This window comes from Mus pahari, chromosome 12 (genome assembly GCF_900095145.1).
Source record: "Mus pahari chromosome 12, PAHARI_EIJ_v1.1, whole genome shotgun sequence".
Lineage (NCBI taxonomy): Eukaryota > Metazoa > Chordata > Mammalia > Rodentia > Muridae > Mus > Mus pahari.
The window spans coordinates 8,534,172-8,543,036 of NC_034601.1; the positions used below are offsets into that span (position 1 = coordinate 8,534,172).

Sequence of the window (8,865 nt, forward strand, 5' to 3'; positions counted from 1 at the left end):
GTCTCCGTCTCTGTGTCTCTGTGAGTGGGACATCTCTATGTAAGGTTTTTTGGGTCTTACATTTGGTGCACTGTCCAGGAAGGTCTTTCTCGCAGGACCATTGGCTGGAGACTGGAGGACCGCTCGAGCTGTACCACAGTTGTGTTTTCTGTGTTTGTCTTGTCTATGCCTCTCTACTTTCTCTGACTCTAATCGACCACTGATCAGCTTGGTTTTGGTTCTGAAGACTCCATGAAGGAGTTGTCTGTCAAGAGTTGCCAGAAGCAGCAGGTAGACGTGCCATAATGCCATGGCAACAAGAGTCCTAGAGGACACTCCAGACTCTCAGTGGGAAGTCGGATTCGAGAGGGTTCAACTTTATCTGGGGTTAGTGGCAAACAGACCACTACCAAGTTATTCAGTGTATCTTCTGTGGCGCCCCTGGCAGGGGCGTGTTGGTATTTTATTTTTTGTTTCTCTTTTTGTGTGTGGACTAGGACTGACGTTATTTCTGGACAGAATGGGACATAGACCTTCCACCCCTCTGAGCCTTACTCTAGAACATTGGAAGGAGGTTAAGACTAGAGCTTACAATCTTTCAGTAGATGTGAAGAAAAATAAATGGATTACGTTTTGCTCCTCAGAGTGGCCCACCTTCCAGATTGGATGGCCTTCTGAGTGGTTTTTTTTTTTTTTTTTTTTTTCTCACTGCCTCTTATTTTGGCCATCAAGAGGCACATTCTTGGTGCTGACTCACAGAGCCACACAGACCAGGTCCCGTATATCATCGTGTGGGAAGATTTGGTCACAGATCCTCCTTCGTGGGTTCGCCCTTTTGTTTCCTTTTCAGGAACAATGACTATGCCAATCCTAGCCCTTCAGGACAGGTCCAAGAAAGAATTTCTTCCCACTACAGATACTGATCTTCTTGGTCCCCCTTCCCCTTTTTCTCCCTCTCCCCATCCTCAGGCAGCTCAACCTGCAGGGCCTTCTGCCCCACCCATCCCCTTACCCTTACCGGGTCAGAGGGACCTGCCCAGGGGACTTGGAGCTGGCGGGAGGGGGGGGTTCAACTCCTGACGGGACCCATATTCTGCCCCTCTGAGCCTATGGTCCCCCTGATAAACAGGGTCATCAGCTCTTACAATATTGGCCGTTTTCTTTGGCTGATTTATATAATTGGAAGACTCATAACCCATTTTCTGAGAGTCCTCAGGGTCTGACTAACTTAATTGAATCTCTTTTATTCTCCCATCAGCACACATGGGATGATTGTCAGCAACTACTTCGGGTTCTTTTTACCACAGAGGAAAAACAGTGCATCTTCTTGGAGACCAGGAAGAACATCCCAGGGGAGAATGGGCATCCTCCCCTCCTGCCTGTGGATACTGATACAGGCTTCCCATTGACCAGACTGAACTGGGTCTTCAACACCCCAGAAGATAGGGAGCACCTGAAGGTCTACTGCCAGGCTCTGATGGCAGGTCTCAGAGGGGCAGCATGCTGCCTCACCAATTTGACTAAGGTAAGGGAAGTGGTGCAGGGGCCAAATGAGTCTCCCTCTGCCTTCCTAGAGAGACTCATGGAGGCCTTTCACCAATTTACCCCCCCTCCCCCGTGATCCTAGCAGTAAGGAGCATAAGGCAACAGTTACTGTTGCCTTTATCGACCAATCTAGCAGAGATATCAGGAAAAAGTTGCTGAAACTTGAAAGGTTAAAGGACAGGTCCTTGAGAGAGTTAGTGCAAGTAGCTGAGAAAGTATATCATAACCGAGAGTCAGAAGAGGAGGAGGAGGAGGAGGAGGAGAGAAAGCAGAAAGAACAGGAGGCTAGAGAGCTCGAAAGAGAGAAGAGACAGGAGAAGAACCTCCATAGGATCTTGGCCACTGTAGTTAGAGAAACTAGAGAACCTAGTAAGACAGTACCTGGCAACAGAAGGGAGCCTCTGGCTAAGGACCAATGTGCTTACTGTAAAGAAAAAGGTCATTGGATGAGAGACTGTCCCAAGAAGAAGAGGAGGGAACCCCCACACCCAAGAAAAGAGACCACCAGGCCCCAAGGTGCTAGCTATGCAAGAAGACAGTGACTAGGGGGGAAAGGGTTCAGATCCCCTACCCAACCCTAGGGTAACCCTTAAAGTGGAGGGGAAACCCACCTAGTTTCTTGTGGACACAGAGGCCCAACACTCAGTCCTATTACAAACAGATAGACCCATTTCCAATAAGAAGTTCTGGGTCCAGGGGGCCACAAGAAACAAATAATACTCATGGACTACCTGAAGAACAGTGGATCTTAGCATGGGCCAGGTATCCCACTCATTCATTGTTATTCCTGAATGCCCCTATCCCCTGTTGGGGAGAGACCTCCTCACCAAGATAGGAACACAATTCCATTTCCTTCCTGAGGGACCACAGGTGAAGGGCCATCAGGGAGAGCCTATCCAGGTATTGACCATGAAGTTAGAAGATGAATATCAATTGTTTGAAGACAGGAGTCAAAAAGTTAAGGCTATGGATTGGTGGTTGCAGAACTACCCACAGGCGTGGGCAGAGACTGCAGGGATGGGGAAAGCCAAAAATTGCCCCCCACCCTGTCTATGTAGAGCTGAAAGCCCAATCTAGCCCAATAATAGTCCACCAGTATCCTAGATGGAATCCGACCTCACAGTTTGTGCCTCCTCCAGTTGGGGATTCTGTGGAAATGTCAGTCTGCCTGGAACACCCCATTCCTCCCCATGCAGAAGCCTGGAATTAATGACTATCGACCTGTTCAGAACCTCAGGGAAGTGAACAAGTGGGTAACCAATCTCCACCCGACAGTCCCCAGTCTGTATAATCTGTTGAGTTCCTTGCCTCCCTCCAGAACTTGGTACACATTGTTGGACCTCAAAGATGCCTTCTTCTGCCTCTCCCTGGCCCTCAGGAGTCAGGAATACTTTGCCTTAGAAGGGAAGGACCCAGACTCGGCATGGAGGGCCAACTCACCTGGACACGCCTGCCCTAAGGCCTTCAAGAACTCTCCCACTATCTTTGATGAAGCCCTCCACCAAGACTTCCACATTTCAGCCAGCCAACCCCCAAGTAACCCTCTTGCAGTAAGTAGATGACCTTCTTTTAGCTGCTTCCAGCAAAGACCTGTGCTTACAAGGAACAGAGCACCTCCTCACTGAACTGGGAGAACTGAGCTACCATGCCTCAGCTAAAAGGGGGCCTAAATCTGCAGCCAGCAGGTTAGTTACCTGGGGTTTTTGCTCAAGGGAGGAAAGAGGTGGCTGTCAGAAGCTAGAAAAGAAACTGTGTTCCATATTCCACCACCCACCAACCAGAAACAAGTCAGAGAGTTCTTGGGCACAGCAGGTTTCTGCCACCTGTGGATACCTGGATTTGTAGAGATAGTAGCTCCATTGTATCCACTCACCAAGAACAAACAGCCTTTTGCCTGGGGAGAAAAACAGCAGCTGGCTTTTGATGCCATTAAGAAGCCTTAATGTCAGCCTTTGTCTTCCAGATGTGACCAAGCCCTTCCATTTGTTTGTGGCAGAAAATAAGGGCATAGCAAAAGGGGTCTTGACCCAGAAGCTGGGACCATGGAAAAGGCCAGTAGCTTATCTGTCCAAAAAGCTCCACCCAGTGGTGGCAGGGTGGCTTGCCTGCCTGAGGATTGTGGCTGTGATTGCTGTACTGGTTAAAGATGCAGACAGATTCACTATGGGACAAGACTTGGTAGTATCTGCTCCACATGCTTTGGAGAGCATGGTCTGACATCCGCCTAATCGGTGGCTCACCAATGCTTGTATGACTATCAAGCATATGTGATATACTATCAGACTTTGTTGCTCGACTCTGACAGAATTACGTTTGCACCCTGTCTTAGTCAGGGTTTCTATTCCTGCACAAACATCATGACCAAGTAGCAAGTTAGGGAGGAAAGGGTTTATTTGGCTTACATTGCCATACTGCTGTTGATCACCAAAGGATGCAGGACTGGAACTCAAGCAGGTCAGAAAGCAGGAGCTGATGCAGAAGACATGGAGGGATGTTCTTTACTGGCTTGCTTCCACTGGCTTGCTCAGCCTGCTATCTTATAGAACCCAAGACTACCAGCCCAGAGATGGTCCCACCCACAAGGGGCCCTCCCCCTTGGTCACTAGTTGAGAAAATGCCCTGCAGCTGGATCTCATGGAGGCATTTTCCCAACTGAAGCTCCTTTCTCTGTGATAACTCCAGCTGTGTCAAGTTGACACAAAATTAGTCAGTACACACCCCCTACAGGCCTGAACCTGGCCACTCTACTCCCAGATCCCAACCTTGAGCCTCCTATTCATGAGTGTCAGCAAGTGCTTGTGGAAACACACTGCTGTCACAAAGGTTTGTCTGATCAGCCCTTAGCAAACACAGAGGCCACTTGGTTCACTGGTGGGAGTAGCTTCCTGAAAGGAGGGAAGCGGGGGTGGGGTGGGGGGGGGGAAGGGCTGTTGTAATAGATGGACAACAAGTTGTGTGGGTGCAGGTTCTGCCTGAAGGGACCTTCGCCCAAAAGGCTGAGCTCATTGCTCTCACCAAGGCCCTCAAGTTGGGGGAAGGCAAGAAGATCAACATCGACACGGACAGCCGGTATGCCTTCGCCACAGTACATGTTCATAGTGCCATCTACCAACAGCTAACCTCCGGAGGAAAAGAGATTAAACACAAAACTGAGATTCTGGCCCTGTTAAAAGCCCTGCAGAAGCCAGCAAAAGTAAGTATCATACATTGTCTGGGCCACCAGAAGAGCGACTTCCCTGTAGCCAGAGGAAATAAACACCAGAGCAGTGACCTCAAGAGTCACCCCAGTGATGGTGGTCTGAAATCTGGGACTACCGGTACCCAAGCTCTGGTACTCTGCTGAAGATCTGGCAATCATCTCAAAAGATCCCAATAACCGCTTTGATCAAGAAAGAGAACTCTGGTACATGCCATCAGGAAAGAAGATTCTACCACAAGAACAAGCACGGAAAATGATAAGACAAATGCATCAATCGACTGACTCATCTGGGGGTAAGCAAGCTAATTCAAACTGCTTTGAAATCTAAGTATTATATTCCAGCATTAAAACACCTGGTGGAACAAATCATTCACAACTGCGTGCCCTGTCAAAAGGTAAATGCTTGCAGAAGCAAAGCTGTCTCTGGTGAGAGACATCTGAGGAGATAGACTGGGAGCTTACTGGGAAGTGGACTTCACTGAAGTAAAACCGGGCAAGCATGGCTATAAGCACCTTCTAGTGTTTGTAGATAATTTTTTCAGGATGGGTAGAAGCTTTCCCCACCAAGCAGGAGACGGCCTTGGAAGTTACCAAGAAGCTATGGAAGAGATCTTTCCTCGGTTTGGAGTACCCAAGGTAATATGGTCAGACAATGGCCCTGCCTTGTTGCCAAGGTAAGTCAGGGAGTGGCCAAGTATCTAGAGGTCGATTGGAAATTACATTGTATCTATAGACCTCAAAGTTCAGGACAGGTAGAAAGAATGAATAAAACTCTAAAAGAGACCTTGACCAAATTAACCATGGAGAATGGTGCAGACTGGTTACCCTCTCCTAGCCCTGTTTAGGGTCAGAAATAACCCTTTCCATTTCAGTTTGACTCCCTTTGAAATACTTTATGGGACCCCAGAGTCCCTAACTCTACTGGGAGACGTTATTGAGCCAACCCGCCATAGTAATAATGATTCATATGCTAGGTTAAAAGGTCTACAGGTGGTGCAAAAAAAAGTGTGGTCCCAGTTGGCCACTGCCTATGAACCTGGCACGCCTGAGGCATCACATCAGTTCCAGGTTGGAGACTTAGTCTACCTGAGGCAACATCATGCCCAGACACTTGAGCCCCTGTGGAAAGGACCATACTTAGTACTGCTGACCACTCCAACAGCTGTTAAAGTGGATGGAATCACTGCCTGGATACATGTCTCACATGTGAAGCCTGCCCCCTCAACAGAAACCAGAGTTCCAGAAGACCGCCTTACCTGGAAGGCCTAGACTACAGAGAACCCTCTGAAACTGACAATCACCAGGAAGCCTAAAGATGCGAGTCCTCCCCCGGTACTGTGTCTTAACATCCTCCCCTTATGTTTTACCAGCCCTGTTCCCCACCAGCCACGTAACCTAATGTAGCAAGTAATAAATGTGGTGGGAGACACTATTTGGAGCTTATCCAAGGTCACCACTTCGCCTAGCTGGTGGCCTGACCTTTTTTCACTGACATCTTTAAGTTGGCTATAGGAGCCTCTCCTGGTTGGAACCTAGTGGGTATTCTGATACTCAGAAGTCACCTTCAACATCTCCTCCATATGCAGACAAGCATCAGAGAAACCCTTGAGGAAGTTGCTCTACCCGATTTGATAGAAGCATGCTCCTAACCAACCCCTTCTATGTCTGTCCTGGGTTCTACCAGAGGAGGTCCCTCAATCCAAATTGAGGAGGTAGGGCTAACTTCTTCTGCAAGAGCTGGGGTGTGAGACTTCAGGTGAGGCCTACTGGAACCCCACCTTGAGCTGGGATTATATTAAAGTAAAAACCAATTATACCCTAGAGCCCTACGTGCCTGGAGGAAAAATGTAACTGAGTGTGCTGACTGGTGCCATCTGCTCCATATTACCTTTATTGAACCAGGGACGCAAGCTCTAGAATGGACAAAAGGATACACTTGGGGTCTTGGGCTTTATAAAGGAAAGTATGATGAGGGATTGTTGTTCACTATCAAATTAATAATAGAGACCCCCTACACTCCTTTGGGCCCCAACAAAGTCTTGGCCCCAGGTAAGATAAACCCCAGACCATCAAAATTGCCCCATTTGCATGGTATTGAGACCCCTTTGAAAAGAGTCACTGAGACTGCTCCCCTCAACCTGCCTGAGCAATCTCACTTGACCCATCTAGTTCGAGAGGCTTTCAGAGTTATTAATAGCACTAACCCTGAAGCCATTAAATCATGTTAGCTCTGTTATGATGTGACACCCCCTTACTATGAAGGCATGAAATTCATAAAGGCAATCAACCACTCTGATGACACTGCAATATGCCGGTGAAAACAACAGAGCACTAGGCTCACTTATCCACTATCACTGGGCAAGGCCTATGTCTAGGAACAGTCCCCCCCCCACACACACATAACCACTATGCAATCAAACCATGTCAAATAATCAGTCCACTGACTACCTCTTACCTCCACCAGATGGATGGTGGGCATGCGCCACGGGGGTCATCCCCTGTGTTAACCTCCAAGTGCTCAATTATACCCAAGTTTTTTGTGTGTTGGTACAGCTGGTACCTCGATTATTATACCACCCTTATGATGAGCTGTTATCCTGTTGGGATGGTGGCTCCACTACAACCAAGAGAGACTTGGAAATAACCCTTTTAGTTTTCTTAGGAGTGGGGCTGGGAGCAGCGGGAGTTGCTACGGGGTCTTCTGCACTGGCTTTGCAGAGCCAGAGTTACCAGAGTCTGAGGGCCATCATAGATGCTGATATTGTAGAGATGGAAACATCTATTTCTAAGCTCCAAGAATCCCCGACCTCACTGTCTGAGGTGGTCCTCCAGAATAGGAGAGGCTTAGACCTCCTGTTTCTCCATCAGGGAGGCCTGTGTGGCAGCACTGAAAGAAGAATGCTGTTTCTACATAGACCATTCTGTAGTGGTAAAAGATTCGATGGCTAAAGTAAGAGAGGGACTGGCTGAAAGAAAGAGAGAAAGAGAACAAAGCCAAGGATGGTTTGAATCCTGGTTTAATTCTTCCCTGTGGCTGACTACCCTGCTCTCTACTCTTCTGGGGCCATTGCCAACCCTAATGTTGCTTTTGACTTTTGGTCCCTGTATTCCAAACTGCTTGCTTAGAGAACGTATTAGTACAGTCCAGATAATGATGTTGAGACAGCAGTATCAAGAGCTAGAACAAAATGACTTATAATTTCATGATTGAAATAGTCACAAGCAAAAGGGGGGAATGTAAGATTTGTGGTAGTGCAAAATGATCACGGTTGTAAAATGTTAAGTAAATGTGTTCTTTTCCCAGAATTTACCTCACTGCAAGGTGTGCTAAGAGATCCTTAAGTCTACCCACTAAGAGATAGTCCTCTGATTGTATAGAAAAGCCCACACAATGTTGCCAGTACTTAAGTCTACCCCTTAATGCTGTTAAAGGTTAACCAATGATAAATTGCCAGCCCTAATCTGTGACTGAAAACTGCCCCCAAAAATGTATAAAAGGTATGTGCTTAGCTATGCAGGGTCACTTCTATCCTGATTTCAGGACGATCCCAGCATGCTGGATTAATAAACCTCTTGCTTTTTGCATAGATCTCTGGCTCTGCATCTCTGTGAGTGGGACATCCTGGACATAAGGCTTTTTGGGTCTTACACAGATAGTTGCCACTTTGGATATCCAAGGAAAAGGAACAACCTTACTTCTCTAAACTAACACTGAGTCATTTTATCCTGTTATCTGAAGTCATGTTGGAGCTGGACCAATGGTTGAACTGAAGCCAGTAGCAGAGCCAACTTTTCTGTGGCCAGAGTGGTTTTCTCAGTTTCTAATAGATTGCTTGGACAGTCTTTTCCTCATGGGTAAAATTTTGTTTTCTCATATCTGAGTTATCATATTTGGCCCCCAAATGAGATAGATGGGTGGACAAACACATGGAGAGCTTTGAATAATCCAGAGTTTTATTTTGTATTCCTTCCCTCAGTAAATGGGAGAATAACAATCCTTGTGATATCTCTGTGTTGTGATCCATATTTAAAATCCCCATCAAAAAACAGTAAGACCCATTAAGCCACAACTTTGCAAACCCAAAAATCACCATCTTGACCTGATGATTTATTGGTATGCAGCCCCAGTGGATGATCAGGTC

At 47.2% G+C, this 8,865-nt stretch overlaps 1 pseudogene; it reads left to right on the forward strand.

Moving 5' to 3' along the window:
* The first annotated feature begins 289 nt into the window (after positions 1-289).
* On the forward strand, positions 290-3,078 carry LOC110329993 (annotated as a pseudogene).
* Positions 3,079-8,865: the final 5,787 nt, after the last annotated feature.